Source organism: Balaenoptera physalus, assembly GCF_965194825.1.
Source record: "Balaenoptera physalus genome assembly, chromosome: 16".
In the NCBI taxonomy this organism is placed as follows: Eukaryota; Metazoa; Chordata; class Mammalia; order Artiodactyla; family Balaenopteridae; genus Balaenoptera; species Balaenoptera physalus.
The window spans coordinates 18,593,763-18,612,734 of record NC_138898.1 but is presented as its reverse complement, the minus strand read 5'-3'; the positions used below and the strand labels follow the sequence as shown (position 1 = coordinate 18,612,734).

General features: G+C 41.1%; 1 protein-coding gene and 1 long non-coding RNA gene across 2 annotated transcripts in view; one reads left to right on the top strand and one right to left on the bottom strand.

Moving 5' to 3' along the window:
* Positions 1–18,972, bottom strand: part of CHD6 (chromodomain helicase DNA binding protein 6) — a 208,287-nt gene that overhangs the window by 179,361 nt on the left and 9,954 nt on the right. The window lies entirely within an intron of this gene.
* LOC309645405 overlaps positions 1,518–18,972 on the top strand; it is a 925,297-nt gene continuing 907,842 nt past the window's right edge. Inside the window, exon 1 of the long non-coding RNA XR_014254873.1 lies at positions 1,518–10,848. This is a non-coding gene — a long non-coding RNA (uncharacterized lncRNA). The remainder of the gene's footprint in view (positions 10,849–18,972) is intronic.

The window sequence follows — 18,972 nt, the reverse complement described above, 5'->3', positions numbered from 1 at the left end:
TTAAGAGGTGACTATCTAAAAGCGCCTCCTTAAGATACTTCCTTAAAAGAAAAATCCCCACTCTCCACCCTCTCAGGTGGCCATCACAACAAAAAATTCAAAATAAAATCCTCTACAGGGGCTTCCCTGGTGGTGCAGTGGTTGAGAATCTGCCTGCCAATGCAGGGGACACGGGTTCGAGCCCTGGTCTGGGAAGATCCCACATGCCGCGGAGCAACTGGGCCCGTGAGCCACAACTACTGAGCTTGCGCGTCTGGAGCCTGTGCTCCGCAACAAGAGAGGCCGCGATAGTGAGAGGCCCGCGCACCTCGATGAAGAGTGGCCCCCGCTCGCCGCAACTAGAGAAAGCTCTGGCACAGAAATGAAGACCCAACACAGCCAAAAATAAATAAATAAATAAATAAAATTAAAAAGAAAAAATCCTCTACAGAAAACAACTTTCCGCCCACAAGGAGGAGGAAGTTTAAGGTGATCGGATTTAGAAACAGCTCTTTGGTATTCAAATGTTTTGATAAGGAGAATGGCAAGGCTGTTTAACTTCAGCTAATCAAAGAAAAGGGTTAAATGGCAGGAGAGGGATATGGTTTGTTCAGCACTGGAACAGATTATTAAGAGTTATGAAAGTTATGAAATCACTTTCCTTGTGACAGTCACCTGGCCTTTACAGGTTGGGTTCTTTTCTTCTTAGTCCCTATTTTCAACCTCTGTTAATTGACAAAATACCAGTCTTAACAGTTTTAGACATATTACCCAAGGCTCACCGGTTTATGTGTACACAGACAGCCACGAGGAAATCAGAGACGGCATTTTAAGAGCAAGCCCAGCCCGCACAGGGATCACAGCAGACTCTGGTCTACAACACTGCTCCCCACTTGTCTTGACGTGGTTCTGACCCCTGAGTTTCCCAGGTGACAGCCCTCACACAGCCCAACAATGTTAGAGCAGGTTCTGAATCATGGGTATGATGAACTGAACTGTGTCCTCCCCCATCCTAAAACTCATATGTTGAAGCCCTGACCCCCAGTACCTCGGAATGTGACAGTATGTGGAGAGCAGGCCTTTACAGGGATAATTATGTTAAAAATGGGGGTCACTGGAGTGGGCCCTAGTCCAATACGGCTGATGTCCTTTTAAGAAGAGATCAGGACACAGACAACACAGAGAAAAGACCACGTGAGGACATAGTGAGAAGGAGCAATTGCAAGCCAAAGAGAGCGGCTTCAGAAGAAACCAAACCAGCCACCCTGATCTTGGTCTTCTAGCTTCCAGAACTGTGAGAAAATAAATTTCTGTGTAAGCCACGCAGTCGGTGGTATTTTGTTATGGTAGCCCCAGCAAACTGATAGAAGGGGGAATACACTTTGCTACAAAACCCCACAATTAAGGAGAGATGCTGCATCAAAATCCACCCTTAGGATATTTTCGATGGCTTAATGGGACATCTCAAGTCATCTCAATTATTGAAAAAAATACCACATTCATTATAAGCATCTCCGTAGTTTTCTCTAACTTCATAGAAGTCTTCCACAACATCAACACTAAAGCACTGCAGGGAGTTTTTCCTTGGCTACAGCAATCACCAAATTTGACTTCCATTCTCTGACTTCTCCATAATGATGCATTTACAACCGTTCACTACAGTGGTCATCTCCCACAGCTCCACCTAAAACAGAAGCCAAACTTGCACACCAAAGTTTCCCTCAAAATTTCTTCCCAAAGTGATATTTTTGGCAGTCTTACACATCTTAATCAATCTAAAGTCAAAGCATCACTAATGCAGGTCTCTGAAGATACCATGCTGCTTCACATCTCCACACTTGTACTTGACCACCTGGAAAAATTTTAATCCTCTGACAATCATAAGACATTTCACCTCCTCTAGAAAATCTTTCAAAAACCATTTTCATCCATAAAAGTTGACCAATCCTTCACTTTAATTATGTGTATTATGTCTAATTATGTATGTGTCTATCTCCTTCATTAGACTGAAAGTCCTTGATGGCAGGAATGTCTTCATCTTTGATCCCAGGCCCTTGCAAAGCTCCTGGTGTATGGCACTTGTAAATGGGTACTGAATAAACAAATGCCACCAATAAATTCATACCAACTCTCAGTGGCATAAGTCACATTCTGGGTGTCTTCCTAACAGTTTGACAGGTTATCAGTGCTCTCCAGCAATTTGTATGAATCTCACAATTACAAAGCTGAGTAAAAGAAACCAGATATAAAACAGTACATTCTGTATGATTCCATTTAAATAAAGTTCATGAACAGGCAAAGCTAATTTTTGGTGACAAAGTCAGAATAGTGCTAAGGGGAGATTGTGGGGGAGTAATGGGTATTACCAGAGAAGGAGCACAAGAGAACCTTCTAGGGTGCTGGAAATGCTCTCCATCTTGATATGAATGTGGGTGGTTACAAAGGTATACACACATGTAAAAACCCATCAAGCAGTATACTTGATATCTGTACACTTCACTGAATGCATGTTATACTTCAAAAACCCAATTTCTGTGTATGGCTCTCACCTACCCGCCATATAAAAAAGTCAGTGCTCAATAAACTTTTGTGGCTGAATGCCTAATACCTTCTCAGTAACAGCAATCAATCAACTATTTTCATATGAGAGAAGAAAAATCTCACCGAGCAATTGCAATCAGTCTTGGGTTGGAGCTAGGCTGCAGGGAATACCATCATCTTCTCACACAAGTTGAAAACTCTGCTCAGAGTTGCAGCGTGCCTGCAGGTGCTACATGGGTATCAATTTTGTCCCTCCTATAACCAGCCCAAAGTATAATCCCTAGGTGTCCAATCCTACCATTGAGGCATAGGATCCCAATGGCATTTTCAGGACACTAGGGAAAAAGGGGAGATTTTACAACTGGAAACTCCTTCTACTACATCATTAAGAATCTAAACACACTGGCAATAATATCAGAAGGAAGCCTCTGTTCATCTCTCTAGCAATTTTCACTTAATTATTCTGCAACTACTTACCTACCAGGCAAACTCCTATTCATCCTTCAAAACACAACTCAAATGTTAACTCTTCTGGGAAGTTCTTCCTAATCTCCCATACTCCTTAATGTTCCTTTTACTGTTCTACTTACATTGTTTCACTGCAATTTAAACATTGGTTGTGTCTATTTCCCCTACCAGATTGTGATAACATTTGTCACCCTGGCACCGGGTATATCACAGGGCACTTAGGAAGCATGCAAATGTCTGCAGAACTAACTTGAAATATGACTACCACTTAACAAGTCCTACCATTTAAATGTCCAACTCTAGAGTCCTAAAATAAGTGGTATTTCCCAGATAAGGCACAGTCTGTACTCAAGAAGAGGGAGTGAAAAAACTATAAATATTCTCTAGGACAATATTATTTTTAGTATTGTGGTCACCAGCCTCTAAGAGTGAACTTCAGGGCAGCAACCTGGAGACTAAGCAACTTAAATGAAGATCACGGGATCTGCCAGGTAGGCTATACTCCTCAGAAGTCTGGCGCAGCAGACATGGTCCCAGAGGCAGTGGGTTCACCACTTCAAGGCAGGGTCTCCAGTGCCCTGCATTTACATTACATGTAAGAACAAGTAACTGTGTGACTCTGAACAAGTTTCTTTACCTCCCTGTAACTCAGTTTCTTCAACATAAAATGGGGTGTTGGGGAGCACTAACATAACCTACAGCCTCACACTTTTAAAAGATGAAATCTGAGAATATAAAATGTTTAGTTTCTAGCATGCAGTAAGCACTCCATGAATATTTGCTCTTATTCTGCTGCTCTGGGATGGGATGCCTCAGTTTCATTTGGGCCTATCATATTCCTGCCCTGCCTGGCACCGGGGTCAAAAGTAAGCAGAGGCAGGGACTTCCCTGGCGGTCCAATGGTTAAGACTCCACGCTTCCATTGCAGGGGGCACAGGTTTGATTCCTGGTCAGGGAACTAAGATCCCGCATGCCTCAAGGTGCGACCAAAAAAAAAATAGTAAGCAGGGGCAAAATCTCCTCTCTGGACCTTTCGACCACTCACTTCCACATCTGCACAGCTGATTCCCTCTAGCTATAGGCAAGGCCTCCCTTTGACCATGTATAGACCCCAACAAAGCACAGCTACACCTCATTCTTTAGACCCTCTCTTCTTCCGTTCTCCTAATGAAAACTTAGTAGTTTCCTACTTCACTTCCTCAGTGCTCTATCCCGTTTTAACAGATTAATGACAGCAAATTAATCAAATATACAGATCCCACTCTCTCCAATATTCTTATGGATAAACCCAATCTTCCCTCCCTCCATCTCCCCACTCACTTTCTTTCGGTGGGGCGAGGGGTATGTGTGCTGGCATCACAAAACACAGAATGAAGATGCCCATTTCACCTTCCTTGGGAGGCAAGCCCTTTGGCTGCCACCAAAGCAGTTTTTACCTGCGGGCTTAAAAAGCTCACTGCAGCCCTCCCCTGCCGTGAGCTCTCCAGCCTTCACCCCTACCAAGGAGTAAAACAGCCAGTTTCTTCAAGTTCGAGGGCATTTACTAAAACAAAATCCAATGACTACAGTAACTACAGGGGTTCAAGGTTAGGACTCTGCCACATCTTTCTCTCACCTCTCTGGTAGACTGTGGGTAGTCTCTAGACCAGCTATGCCTTGGCATTGTTCTGCTGGCTGGCTGTCATGCTTTTGCAAGTCAGTGGGTCACAACAAGCATTTCTTTTTAAAACAAAATATATATAAAATAAAAACAGGTGAATTTTACAGTATGCAAATTACCTCAATAAAACTACTTTTCAAGGAATACAGAAAAAAAGAGAGTACATCACAAGCAGTAAGAATAAATATTGAGTATTAAAACCTTTGAATTACATATACGAGTATATACTGTGCACAATATTATGTTGTTATTACTGTGAGTCAAAATCACAACCAGATGACGAAACTCTGGCTTCAGCAATCAGATGTGAGCCTAAGGTAAATTTTCTGTGGGTAGGCGAGACAGTAAGCAGACGTTTTGGTCTCGGTTGTTTCTAGACTTTAGACTGCCTCCAGTTTAGCTTAAAACATGCATTCTCAATGGGGCAATATCGCCCCAAGGGGGCAAAAACTGGTTCTTGGGGGTTAAAATACCTTACTTGTTATTAAGCAGACATATATGCAGTACATAAACAGATACACTGTATATTTGTGGTATTAAATCTTCATGGGTAGGAGGCTGACAATACTAAAAAAAAAGTGTCTAAAAAGCCTCCTTAAAGAAGATGTACAGATTGCCAACAAACACATGAAAGGATGCTCAACATCACTATTCATTAGAGAAATGCAAATCAAAACTACAATGAGGTATCACCTCACACCGGTCAGAATGGCCATCATCAAAAAAATCTAGGGCTTTCCTGGTGGTGCACTGGTTAAGAATCTGCCTGCTGGGAGACTGGTTCAAGATGGTGAAGTAGGAGGACATGCTCTCACTCCCTCTTGCGAGAGCACCAGAATCGCAACTAACCACTGAACAATCATCGACAGGAAGACACTGGAACTCACCAAAAAAGACACCCCACGTCTAAACACAAAGGAGAAGCCACAATGAGACGGTAGGAGTGGCGCAATCACAATAAAATCAAATCCCATAACTGCTGGGTGGGTGACTCACAAACTGGAGAACATGTATACCACCAAAGTCCACCCAGTGGAGTGAAGGTTCTGAGCCCCACATCAGGCTTCCCAACCTGGGGGTCCGGCAATGGGAGGAGGAATTCCTAGAGAATCAGACTGTGAAGGCTAGCGGGATTTGACTGCAGGACTTCAACAGGACTGGGGAAAACAGACTCCACTCTTGGAGGGCACACACAAAGCAGTGTGCCCATCGGGACCCAGGGGAAGGAGCAGTGACCCCGTAGGAAACTGAACCAGACCTACCTGCTAGTGTTAGAGGGTCTCCTGGAGAGGTGGGGGGGGGGCTGTGTCACACCGTGAGGACAAGGACACTAGCAGCAGGAGTTCCGGGAAGTACTCCTTGGAGTGAGCCCTCCCAGAGTCCGCCATTAGCCCCACCAAAGAGCCGGGTAGGCTCCATTGTTGGGTCACCTCAGGTCAAACAACCAACACGGAGGGGACCCAGCCCCACCCATCAGCAGACAAGCTGATTACAGTTTTACTGAGCTCTGCCCACCACCAGTCCCTCCCATCAGGAAACTTGCAAAAGCCTCTCACGAAGCCTTATCCACCAGACGGCAGACAGCAGACAGCAGAAGCAAGAAGAACTACAATCCTGCAGCCTGTGGAACAAAAACCACATTCACAGAAAGAGAGACAAGATGAAAAGGCAGAGGGCTATGTACCAGATGAAGGAACAAGATAAAACCCCAGAAAAACAAATAAATGAAGTGGAGATAGGCAACGTTCCAGAAAAAGAATTCAGAATAATGGTAGTGAAGATGATCCAGGACTTCAGAAAAAGAATGGAGGCAAAGATCGAGAAGATGCAAGAAATGTTTAACAAAGACCTAGAAGAATTAAAGAACAAACAAACAGAGATAAACAATACAATAACTGAAATAAAAAATACACTACAAGGAATCAATAGCAGAATAACTGAGGCAGAAGAACGGATAAGTGACCTGGAAGACAGAATGGTGGAATTCACTGCTGCATAACAGAATAAAGAAAAAAGAATGAAAAGAAATGAAGACAGCCTAAGAGACCTCTGGGAAAACATTAATCGCAACAACACTCACATTATAGGGGTCCCAGAAGGAGAAGAGAGAAAGGACTCGAGAAAACATTTGAAGAGACTATAGTCGAAAACTTCCCTAACATGGAAAAGGAAATAGCCACCCAAGCCCAGGGAGTGCAGAGAGTCCCATACAGGATAAACCCAAGGAGAAACACGCCGAGACCTGTAGTAATTAAATTGGCAAAAATTAAAGACAAAAAAAAAAAAATTACTGAAAGCAGCAAGGGAAAAATGACAAATAACATACAAGAGAACTCCCATAAGGTTAACAGCTGATTTCTCAGCAGAAAACTCTACAAGCCAGAAAACAGTGGCATGACATATTTAAAGTGATGAAAGGGAAGAACCTACAACCAAGATTACTCTACCCGGCAAGGATCTCATTCAGACTCGATGGAGAAATCAAAAGCTTTACAGACAAGCAAAAGCTAAGAGAATTCAGCACCACCAAACCAGCTCTACAACAAATGCTAAAGGAACTTCTCTAAGTGGGAAACACAAGAGAAGAAAAGGACCTACAAGAACAAACCCAAAACAATTAAGAAAATGGTCATAGGAACATATATATCGATAATTACCTTAAGCATGAATGGATTAAATGCTCCAACCAAAAGACACAGGCTTGCTGAATGGATACAAAAACAACACCCATATATATGCTGTCTACAAGAGACCCACTTCAGACCTAGGGACACATACAGACTGAAAGTCAGGGGATGGAAAAAGATATTCCATGCAAATGGAAATCAAAAGGAAGCTGGAGTAGCAATACTCATATCAGATAAAACAGACTTTAAAATAAAGAATGTTACAACAGACAAGGAAGGACACTACATAATGATCAAGGGATCAATCCAAGAGGAAGATATAACAATTATAAATATATATGCACCCAACATAGGAGCACCTTAATAAATAAAGCAACTGCTAACAGCTATAAAAGAGGAAATCGACAGTAACACAATAATAGTGGGGGAATTTAACACTTCACTTACACCAACAGACACATCATCCAAACAGAAAATTAATAAGGAAACACAAGCTTTAAATGACACAATAGACCAGATAGATTTAATTGATATTTATAGGACATTCCATCCAAAAACAGCAGATTACACTTTCTTCTCAAGAGCACACGGAACATTCTCCAGGATAGATCACATCTTGGGTCACAAATCAAGCCTCAGTAAATTTAAGAAAATTAAAATCATAGCAAGCATCTTTTCTGACCACAACGCTATGAGATTAGAAATCAATTACAGGGAAAACAACGTAAAAAACACAAACACATGAAACACATGGAGGCTAAACAATATGTTACTAAATAACCAAGAGATCACTGAACAAATCAAAGAGGAAATCAAAAAATACCTAGAGACAAATGACAATGAAAACACGACAATCCAAAACTTATGGGATGCAGCAAAAGCAGTTCTAAGAGGGAAGTTTATAGCAATACAATCCTACCTCAAGAAACAACAAACATCTCAAATAAACAATCTAACTTTACACCTAAAGGTACTAGAGAAAGAAGAAAAAACAAAACCCAAAATTAGTAGAAAGAAAGAAATCATAAAGATCAGAGCAGAAATAAATGAAATAGAAACAAAAAAACAACAGCAAAAACAGCAAAGATCAATAAAACTAAAAGCTGGTTCTTTGAGAAGATAAACAAAATTGACAAACCATTAGCCAGACTCATCAAGAAAACGAGGGAGAGGACTCAATCAATAAAATTAGAAATGAAAATGGAGACGTTACAACAGACACTGCAGAAATACAAAGCATCCTAAGAGACGACTACAAGCAACTCTACGCCAATAAAATGGACAACCTGGAAGAAATGGACAAATTCTTAGAAAGGTATAACCTTCCAAGACTGAACCAGGAAGAAACAGAAAATATGAACAGACCAATCACAAGTAATGAAATTGACACTCTGATTAAAAATCTTCCAACAAACAAAAGTCCAGGACCAGATGGCTTCACAGGTAAATTCTATCAAACATTTAGAGAAGAGCTAACACCCATCCTTCTCAAACTCTTCCAAAAAATTGCAGAGGAAGGAACACTCCCAAACTCATTCTATGAGGCCACCATCACCCTGATACCAAAACCAGACAAAGATACTACAAATAAAGAAAATTACAGACCAATGTCACTCATGAATATAGATGTAAAAATCCTCAACAAAATACTAGCAAACAGAATCCAAGAACACATTAAAAGGATCATACACCATGATCAAGTGGGATTTATCCCAGGGATGCAAGGATTCTTCAGTATATGCAAATCAATCAATGTGATACACCACATTAACAAACTGAAAAAGAAAAACCATATGATCATCTCAATAGATGCAGAAAAAGCTTTTGACAAAATTCAACACCCATTTATGATAAAAACTCTCCAGAAAGTGGGCATAGAGGGAACCTACCTCAACATAATAAAGGCCATATATGACAAACCCACAGCAAACATCATTCTCAATGGTGAAAAACTGAAAGCATTTCCTCTAAGATCAGGAACAAGACAAGGATGTCCACTCTCACCAATATTATTCAACAGACTTTTGGAAGTCCTAGCCACGGCAATCAGAAAAGAAAAAGAAATAAAAGGAATACAAATTGGAAAAGAAGTAAAACTGTCACTGTTTGCAGATGACATGATACTATACATAGAGAATCCTAAAGACGCCACCAGAAAACTACTAGAGCTAATCAATGAATTTGGTAAAGTTGCAGGATACAAAATTAATGCACAAAAATCTCTTGCATTCCTATACACTAATGATGAAAAATATGAAAGAGAAATTAAGGAAACACTCCCATTTACCACTGCAACAAAAAGAATAAAATACCTAGGAATAAACCTACCTAGGGAGACAAAAGACCTGCATGCAGAAAACTATAAGACACTGATGAAAAAAATTAAAGATGATACAAACAGATGGAGAGATATACCATGTTCTCGGATTGGAAGAATCAATACTGTGAAAATGACTATACTACCAAAAGCAATCTACAGATTCAATGCAATCCCTATCAAATTACCAATGGCATTTTTTTACAGAACTAGAACAAAAATATCTTAAAATTTGTATGGAGACACAAAAGACCCCACATAGCCAAAGAGGTCTTGAGGGAAAAAAAACGGAGCTGGAGGAATCCGACTCCCTGACTTCAGACTATACCACAAAGCTACAGTAATCAAGTCAATATGGTACTGGCACAAAAACAGAAATATAGATCAATGGAACAGGATAGAAAGCCCAGAGATAAACCCACGCACCTATGGTCAACTAATCTATGACAAAGGAGGCAAGGATATACAATGGAGAAAAGACAGTCTCTTCAATTAGTGGTGCTGGGAAAACTGGACAGCTACATGTAAAAGAATGAAATTAGAACACTCCCTAACACCAGACACAAAAATAAACTCAAAATGGATTAGAGACCTAAATGGAAGACCGGACACTATAAAACTCTTAGAGGAAAACATAGGAAGAACGCTCTTTGTCATAAATCACAGCAAGATATTTTTTGATCCACATCCTAGAGTAATGGAAATAAAAACAAAAATAAACAAATGGGACCTAATGAAACTTAAAAGCTTTTGCAAAGCAAACTACAAACAAGACGAAAAGACAACCCTCAGAATGGGAGAAAATATCTGCAAACGAATCAACAAAGGATTAATCTCCAAAATATATAAACAGCTCATGCAGCTCAATATTAAAAAAACAAACAACCCAATCCAAAAATAGGCAGAAGACCTATATAGACATTTCTCTGAAGAAGACATACAGATGGCCCAGAAGCACATGAAAAGCTGCTCAACATCACTAATTATTAGAGAAATGCAAATCAAAACTACAATGAGGTGTCACCTCACACCAGTTAGAATGGGCAACATCTGAAAATCTACAAACAACAAATGCTGGAGAGGGTGTGGAGAAAAAGGAACCCTCTTGCACTGTTGGTGGGAATGTAAATTGATACAGCCACTATGCAGAACAGTATGGAGGTTCCTTAAAAAACTAAAAATAGAATTACCATATGACCCAGCAATCCCACTACTGGGCATATACCCAGACAAAACCATAATTCAAAAAGAGTCATGTACCACAATGTTCACTGCAGCACTATTTACAATAGCCAGGACATGGAAGCAACCTAAGTGTTCATCGAGAGATGAATGGATAGAGAAGATGTGGCACATATATACAATGGAATATTACTCAGCCATAAAAAGAAATGAAATTTCTTATTTGTAGTTATTTGTAGTGATGTGGATGGACCTACAGTCTGTCATACAGAGTGACATTAAGTCAGAAAGAGAAAAACAAATACCGTATGCTAACACATATATATGGAATGTTAAAAAAAAAAAGATTCTAATGAACCTAGAGGCAGGACAGGAATAAAGAGGCAGATGTAGAGAATGGACTTGAGGACGTGGGGAGGGGGAAGGGTAAGCTGGGACGAAGTGAGAGAGTGGCATGGACATATATACACTACCAAATGTAAAATAGATAGCTAGTGGGAAGCAGCTGCATAGCACAGGGAGATCAGCTCAGCGCTCTGTGACCACCTAGAGGGGTGGGATAGGGAGGGTGGGAGTGAGACGCAAGAGGGAGGGGATATGGGGACAAATGTATATGTATAGCTGATTCACTTTGTTATACAGCAGAAACTAACACAACATTGTAAAGCAATTATACTCCAATAAATGTGTTAAAAAAAAGACATAAAAAAAATTTTTTTTAAAAATAAAAGTAAAAAGGCTCCTTAAAGGGAGTGATAATGAAAAAAAAAATGTTGAGAAACATTTCATAAAACCTAACTTCCAAGACTCCACATTCAGACGGAAATGGTCTTGTTAGCAAAGCCTTGCCTTTGGTTGGCCTATTTCCCAGTAAGTGTGGGGTGGGGGGGGAGAGGAGGGACGGGTAAGCGTTAGGGAGGGCAGGAGCTGGTAAGGGACATGAGCCTAGTGTTCCTAGAGTCCTGGTCAAATACCATCTCATTCTCACCGCCCACCCAATTATTCAAACCAGGGCTCAGGTTTACACAGAAAGATACCGAGTTCAGTTTTGTATGTGGAACACATAGGTGAAGCTGCAGAGTATGTGGTTGGAAATGAGGGTTTGGAGCACAGAAGAGAATGGGGATGGAAACAAAAGATTTTAGGGTCATCAAGAGCTGAAGCAAGAAAAAAGTCTACCCAGGACGGAGTGTAAAGCAAGAAGGGTAAAGGAGCAAAAGGACACGACCACTAGAATATTTAAAGGTGGGGGTGGGGTAGGGAGGTTCTTAATAGCTAAAAAAAAAATTAAAGCCCCACGAAATATATAGAGACACGATCATAACAATCAGTGGTCCTCAAGAAATGTCCTCAGAAGACAACTCCTAACTCCTAATGTTTCAGGTGATTTAGAGACAACTATGAAAATCTTTTCCCAAAGTCTCATCAACACTACCACATTCTCTCTTTATTTTTTTAACCATTTTTTAAATTGAAGGATAGTTAATTTACAATTTTGTGTTAGTTTCACGTGTATAGCAAAGCAATTCAGTTATATATATATGTGTGTGTGTGTGTGTATTCTTTTCCAGATTCTTTTCCATTATAGGTTATTACAAGATATTGAATATTGTTCCCTGTGCTATACAGTAGGTCAACGCTACCACATTCTCTTAATCAGGTACCTAGGCAACCTGAATGGCTTTAATCCTAAAATGGACAGTAACTCCTTGCTTAGGACAAAGCCTCCCCAAGCATCAGGAAGATGTGTACAAGCAGGTCTGCACTGGGTGCTAGGCTCTACTTTAGAACTTTGCCATCAGTCTAAGAAGGGCAACTCCCAGCCAGTGGTGGGGGGCATGGAAGGAGGTAAACATGGAAGCTGGGCCACAGCATGCTTGAAAGGGGGTTTTCATTCCTATTCCTGAAACCCTGTGACTACCAGATCACACTAATCCATACTGAAAGGAAAGGACACATGACAACTTAATACAACACATGATCCTTGACTGAATACTAGATCAGGAAAAATAAAAAAGCTAGAGAACAAGTGAAGGGTAAGATTTAAATATGCACTACATGTTGGTTTTATGTCAAGTATCCCGAGTGACACGACTTTATTATAGTTATGTACTCTTTCTCTCAGAACAAAGAAACAAAAGTATTTAGGGGTGAAGTGTCACAGTGTCTGCAAGGAACTCTCAAAGGATATTGTTTTAAAAAGAACTATATATATATAGACAGGAAAAAAGACATAAAGCAAATTTGGCAAAACATTAATCATTGGTGAATCTAGGTAAAGGTGAGATGGTGTTATGGTACAATTCTCATTAACTTTCTGTAGATTTGACATTTTTTAAAATACAAAATGGCAGGGGGGTATAAATCTTGTCAAATATTTTAAAAGTTCTTAATTTCTGTTATGTTCTAACTCCCCTCCATTAGAATACACAATGAAAAGTTGACACAAAAATGCTTCACAGCATTTTAAAATACTATCCCCATGCATAAATAAATTTATTTGGCAAAGAGAAATTATTTCAAGTGCACAAACCAAGTCAGTTTCTATACCACATCCTGAGTTACTACATAGATTAACAGAATCTGGGTATTATTTTTGAGGTTTACCCTTCACATGTTGTGGAAGGTAAACCTTAAGAATACTTTAAGAATCTAGGTACTCTATCCAGATTCTTTATTTTAAAGGGTATATTAACACTACTGGGTTTTACACAAATGCCAAGAATTAAAGGCCAACTTAATTATCCGGGCTAATGAGAGACAGTACAGATAAACCAAGTCCATATGAAGACACTGTTTTAATCACTGGATTTTAACTTTCTAAATCTTTCATCAGAATTACAAGGAAGTAAAACTGACCAAAAAGTTTCATCTCCATCCACTCTCATCCCTAAAGGAATTTCTATTTAATAACAAAAAGGAAAGAAACAAATGAAATAAAAATGCCCTAAGAGCTCAACTATGGGTACTTGAACAAAAGAAAACTGACTTTCATCAAGGCAAATATTTATTGAGAACTTACCACCCACAGACCTCTATGAAGAATTCAAAGTACAAAGACTGGACCTTGCACCCAAGGGGCCACAACTTTATTGGAGAAGACATACAACAAACTGAAGAACAATAATAATGGTTGACTCTGTCTTCCCTTATCTCTGCTCCCAATGCTTCAATTCAAAGACCTATCTCCTAGCCAGGCCACTGCAATGGCCTCCTCATTCATTAACCGGTTGTCAAGCCTTTCCAAACCACTGGTACTTAAACTTGGATGCACACTGGAATCACCTGAGAAATTATCAAAAATCCAATGCCTGGGTGTCTCTTCTAGAGAATCTGACTTTCCTGTATGCAGCCTGGGCACTGGCATTTATTTCAAACTTTCCAAGTGATTCCAATATGCAGCAAAGTTTGAGCGTCACTGTTCTAAACCAATCGCTGCTACGAAGGGTAGAATACAACCTACTCTGCTGCGTTAAAACCTCTGACGATTCCTCATTGCCAACACAAATCTAAACTCCTTACCACCATCTCCAAAGCCTTTCGACACCTCCAACCTACTCCTCCAGCCCTACTACCCACCCAACTCCACCCACAATGAACTAACCATTTGCCTCTGTTCCCTTACAGGACACTTCCTATGCATAAAGGGCTTTTCAAATCAGACACCAATCCCAGTCTCTGATTATTAAACTCCAAATCAATTTTCAAGAACCAATTTAAAAGTTCCTTCCTTTCAAAAGCCTTCATCAACTCCCCTGGGTAGACGGTTGCTTCCTCTTCTTGCCTTCTAACAAAACTTTGGACATGGCTCTAATTTGACATTTATTATGATGTTTGTAGTAGCAATTTACATTTCTTTTTTTTTTTTTTTAATTTTTGGCCGCGTTTGGTCTTCGTTGCGGTGTGGAGCTTTCCCTGGTTGTGGAGAGCGGGAGCTACTCTTCGTTGCGGTGCACAGGCTTCTCATCGCGGTGGCTTCTCTTGTTGAGGAGCACGGGCTCTAGGTGCGCGGGCTTCAGCAGCTGCAGCACGCAGGCTCAGTAGTTGCGGCACACAGGGCTTAGAGCGCGTGGGCTTCAGTAGTGCAGCGCATGGGCTCTAGGGCAGCGGTCCCCAACATTTTTGGCACCAGGGACCGGTTTCATGGAAGACAAAACTAGGGGGGGTGGGCAGGGGGATGGTTCAGGCAGTAACGCGAGTGATGGGGAGCGGCAGATGCAACTTCGCTTGCTTGCCCGTCGCTCACCTCCTGCTGTGCAGCCCAGTTCCTAACAGGCCTTGAGGACCCCTGCTCTAGGGCACGTGGGCTTCAGTAGTTGTGGCACACGGGCTTAGCTGTTGTGGCTTGTGGGCTCTAGAGCACAGGCTCAGTAGTTGTGGCGCACGGGCTTAGTTGCTTTGCGGCATGTGGGATCTTCTGGGACCAGGGCTCGAACCCGTGTCCCCTGCATTGGCAGGTGGATTCTTAACCACTGCGCCACCAGGGAAGTCCCTGTCTCTTCTAATAGACTGTGCATTCCTCGAGGGCAGAGACCAAGTGCATTTATCTTCAAGTTCCTAGTGCCCAGTAATGGCTGAAACAAAATGAAAGTTCGATAATTGTTTACTAAATGAACGGGCATCACATACTTGTGGAATAAATGAGTAACGGTACGAGAAAAGACAAAGGCAGTTCAATATGAAATGCCAAGTCAGTTACATAGGCAAAACCTGACTTCAGAAGTATAGAGGGGAAAGAGGGTGCTTCTGGCACATACAGAGGGGGAAGGCCCCATGAAGACACTGGGACTTATTCTCAATCTCAAAGGAAGGAAAATATTTAGATAGGCCAGAAAACAACGGGCAGAGAACTAGGAGCATGGAAAACAGCAGAGATATGGCCCATCGCACAAGAAAAGCCATTCGGCTCTGCCTTGGGTTTCTTCAAGAGATAACCTTAAAAAAAATTTTTTTTTAATTTAAAAAAATGTTAGAAATTAATCATGCTTTTCTTAGTTATTTAAATCTATTTTCTGTCTTCTTAGCCTGCTTTATTTTTCTTCCTAGTCCTTACCACCACTTGATACATTACAGTTCTGCATATTCAAATAACCACTAGAACATAAGGTCCCGAAGAGCAGGAACTTGGTTTTGTTTACTGCTGCATCCCCAGGGTTTACATCAGTGCTGGGCACAAAGTAAATGTTCAACACATATTTGCTGAATGGGTGAAAGAACATATTTATTATGGCCTCTGATCTGATCTTTCCTTTCACGCAGAGATTGGCTCCCTACCTCACCCAGTCTCCACATATCCAAATCCTGCATATCCTTCCGACCCAAATAAATGCCCAGTCTGACTCAAAGCCTTCTCTGACTCCCCATTCCTCCCCTTTCTGAACTTCCAAAGCCCTTTATCTTTCTCATCTTGGACACTTTTTATGGGTTACTTCATAATAGCACAATTCTCTGTGTACAGGTATTTATGTATATATATATCTTATCGCCCCTGTAAATTCTTCAAGGGCAAGCTCTAGGTCATTTTCCCCCCAGAGCATCGTGCCTTATAGAGTTGCTCAGTAATTCCCACTGAATAAAAGGAAAAATTAAAGGTGGTATTAAACCTTTGATATCTTTTTTCTTTTTTCAGTTGCCCTGGGTCTTAGTTGCGGCTCACGGACTCCTTAGTTGCGGCTCGCCGGGTCCTTAGTTGCAGCAGGTGGGCTCCTCAGTTGTGGCTCGCGGGCTCCTTAGTTGTGGCATGCGAACTCTTAGTTGCGGCATGCATGTGGGATCTAGCTCCCTGACCAGGGAGCCTGCAGGGAACCCGGGCCCCCTGCATTGGGAGCACGGAGTCTTAACCACTGCGCCACCAGGGAAGTCCCAAACCTCTGACATCTTAATATTAACCTCAGAAAGATTAAAATCAGTAATGATTTACCTCCATTCATCTTGGCCTGTGATACCCGATTCTTTGAAATTGTAATATCTAACACTTAAGTCATGCTTTCAGTGTGTGAGGTATTGTTCCAAGGCATAATCCTCAACAAAACCATATGGGACAGGTATAATCTCCATTTTACAGATGAGGAAACTGAGGCATGAAGAGGGTCACACAGCCAGTGAGTGGCAGAGCTAGGATTCAAACCCAGTGGTCTGGTTAGAGAATCCATGCACTTAACCACTATGCCGGAGTGCCTTACGAACGCTAGGCAGCCTCCTATTCATAAAGCTAAATGTGACCTTCTGAGAAATTTACTTTGAAAATATTAGAGATGCGAGGATATTTACGGCAAGGAACTATCCTCATCACGTGAAAGATGGAATTCCAGAAGGCAGTAAAAGTAGAGAACAGATGACAGAAAAGGAATGGAGGGTGTGCAGCATAACACTGGGAAGGATAAATGCTGTTAAGAGATAGTCAGCCTTGGACCTAAAACTGCAGGAGCATCTGTAAGAAGGAATGGAACAGAGAGGTAAACAGAAGCTCTGGCATGAAGTTATCATGGACAGAGCCCATATTCTAGATGCAGCTGGTACTGAGATGGCACAGCACAGAGAATGGCAGCAAACCGTACTGCTTAAGAATGTAGGGCTCAAACTGCCTAGGTTACTAGCTCTGAAATTACAGACAAGTAACTCCTTTGCCTGTTTCCTCAACTGTAAAATGGGCTAATATCAGCACTTAGCCACGAGGATCAAGGAGAATAATCCATGTATATTCATCAGGATGGGACTGGTTATGCTGCAGTTAAAATTCCTGTTTAAAAATCTCAGTGGTTTAAAGCATGGGCTTGCTTGCTTACAACACATAACTACTGCAGATTTTTTTCAGAAAAAACAAAAAAGGTATCTGCCTAGAAGTGTCTCACATGACTTCCAGTCAAATTTCAGTATCCAAAGCAAGTCACACAGCCATGCTCAACTTCAAGGCAATGGAGAAGTGCAATCCTACCATGTACCCAAAAGAAAGAGAAGAATATCGACGCACATCCCTAACCACCACCACACCACGAAAGAAGCTCAGACCACACCTGGCACACAGTAAGCACCCAATGACTGGCAGCTGATGTTATTATTATCATGATTATTGAGGGCTCTGGGAAAAACTTATTCTAATAACTCTAAGGCATAAAGCTGAATGAACATGCAGATGTGAAAACAACCTCTCATGCACATTATTTGGAATAAAGCAAAGGTGAATTTATAAGTATCTCACCGTGATATGATGGAGGGACGTGCCAAAAAGTTTCTAGTAAGCAAAAAGTAATAAACAAGAGTTACCAAATTAGTACCACTTATTCTGACTCCTTTAAGACATGTAAAATTTCAGTGACAATATCTTTATTTTATTTTGGAGAATATATGAAAATATTATGCAGCCTTTCACAAATTCGCTTCTCATCTCAGAGCACTCCTTCCCCTACTCCCCCTGTAAGTTCTTAAGTGAAATCCTCCTGTGTGGGTTTTTAGGACCCTAAGCATCAGAGTTAGGGAAAGAGTCTTATTTAGTGAAATGAGAGTTGAATTCTAATCCTTACTTGACCATAAACCAGTTCTATGACCTACCAAAATTTTTGACTAGGACACAACTAGTTACTCTGTTCCATCATCCATAAGATGACAATATTGACTAGATGGCCTCTGAAATCCCTTCCAACTCTACTCTTCTGCAATCCTGAGAAACCAGAAAGAAGCTCTGGTTTAGCAGAATCTAGTTAAGATGCTGAATCATGTAAGACTTGACAACACTTTAATCTTAAACTAGAAATAACTGCCACAACCACAGCTATGATGGTAGCAACAGAGCTTGGTTCAAGAGTGAACAACGGGAAGAAAAGTCAGGAGCACCCGGGGAGAGCCCTGCTAGCATGAAATGTCGCAGGAAGAGCAGATAAGGGTGAACAGTGTATGACTGTATGTGTAAATAAAGAGTCTGGTATTTGAGCATGGTTTATGAAATCAGTCTTTTAGTAACATCTCATACCACATTCCAGCCGTAGCTCTGCAAATCAGTGAAGGTGATAGGAACAAACCTGAAGCAAAGAGCCTCCAAAACTTCAAGACTTGGGATCTGTCAACTACCAGATCTCAATTCCAACAGACTGGGTTTTCCAATTCCTTAAGACCCCAAAGCAGTAATCCAAATATGTGCCTAGAGATCAAGAACTTGAAATCCTTTGGAGAAAGTCAAACAAAAGAGCTCAAAGCTGCATGTT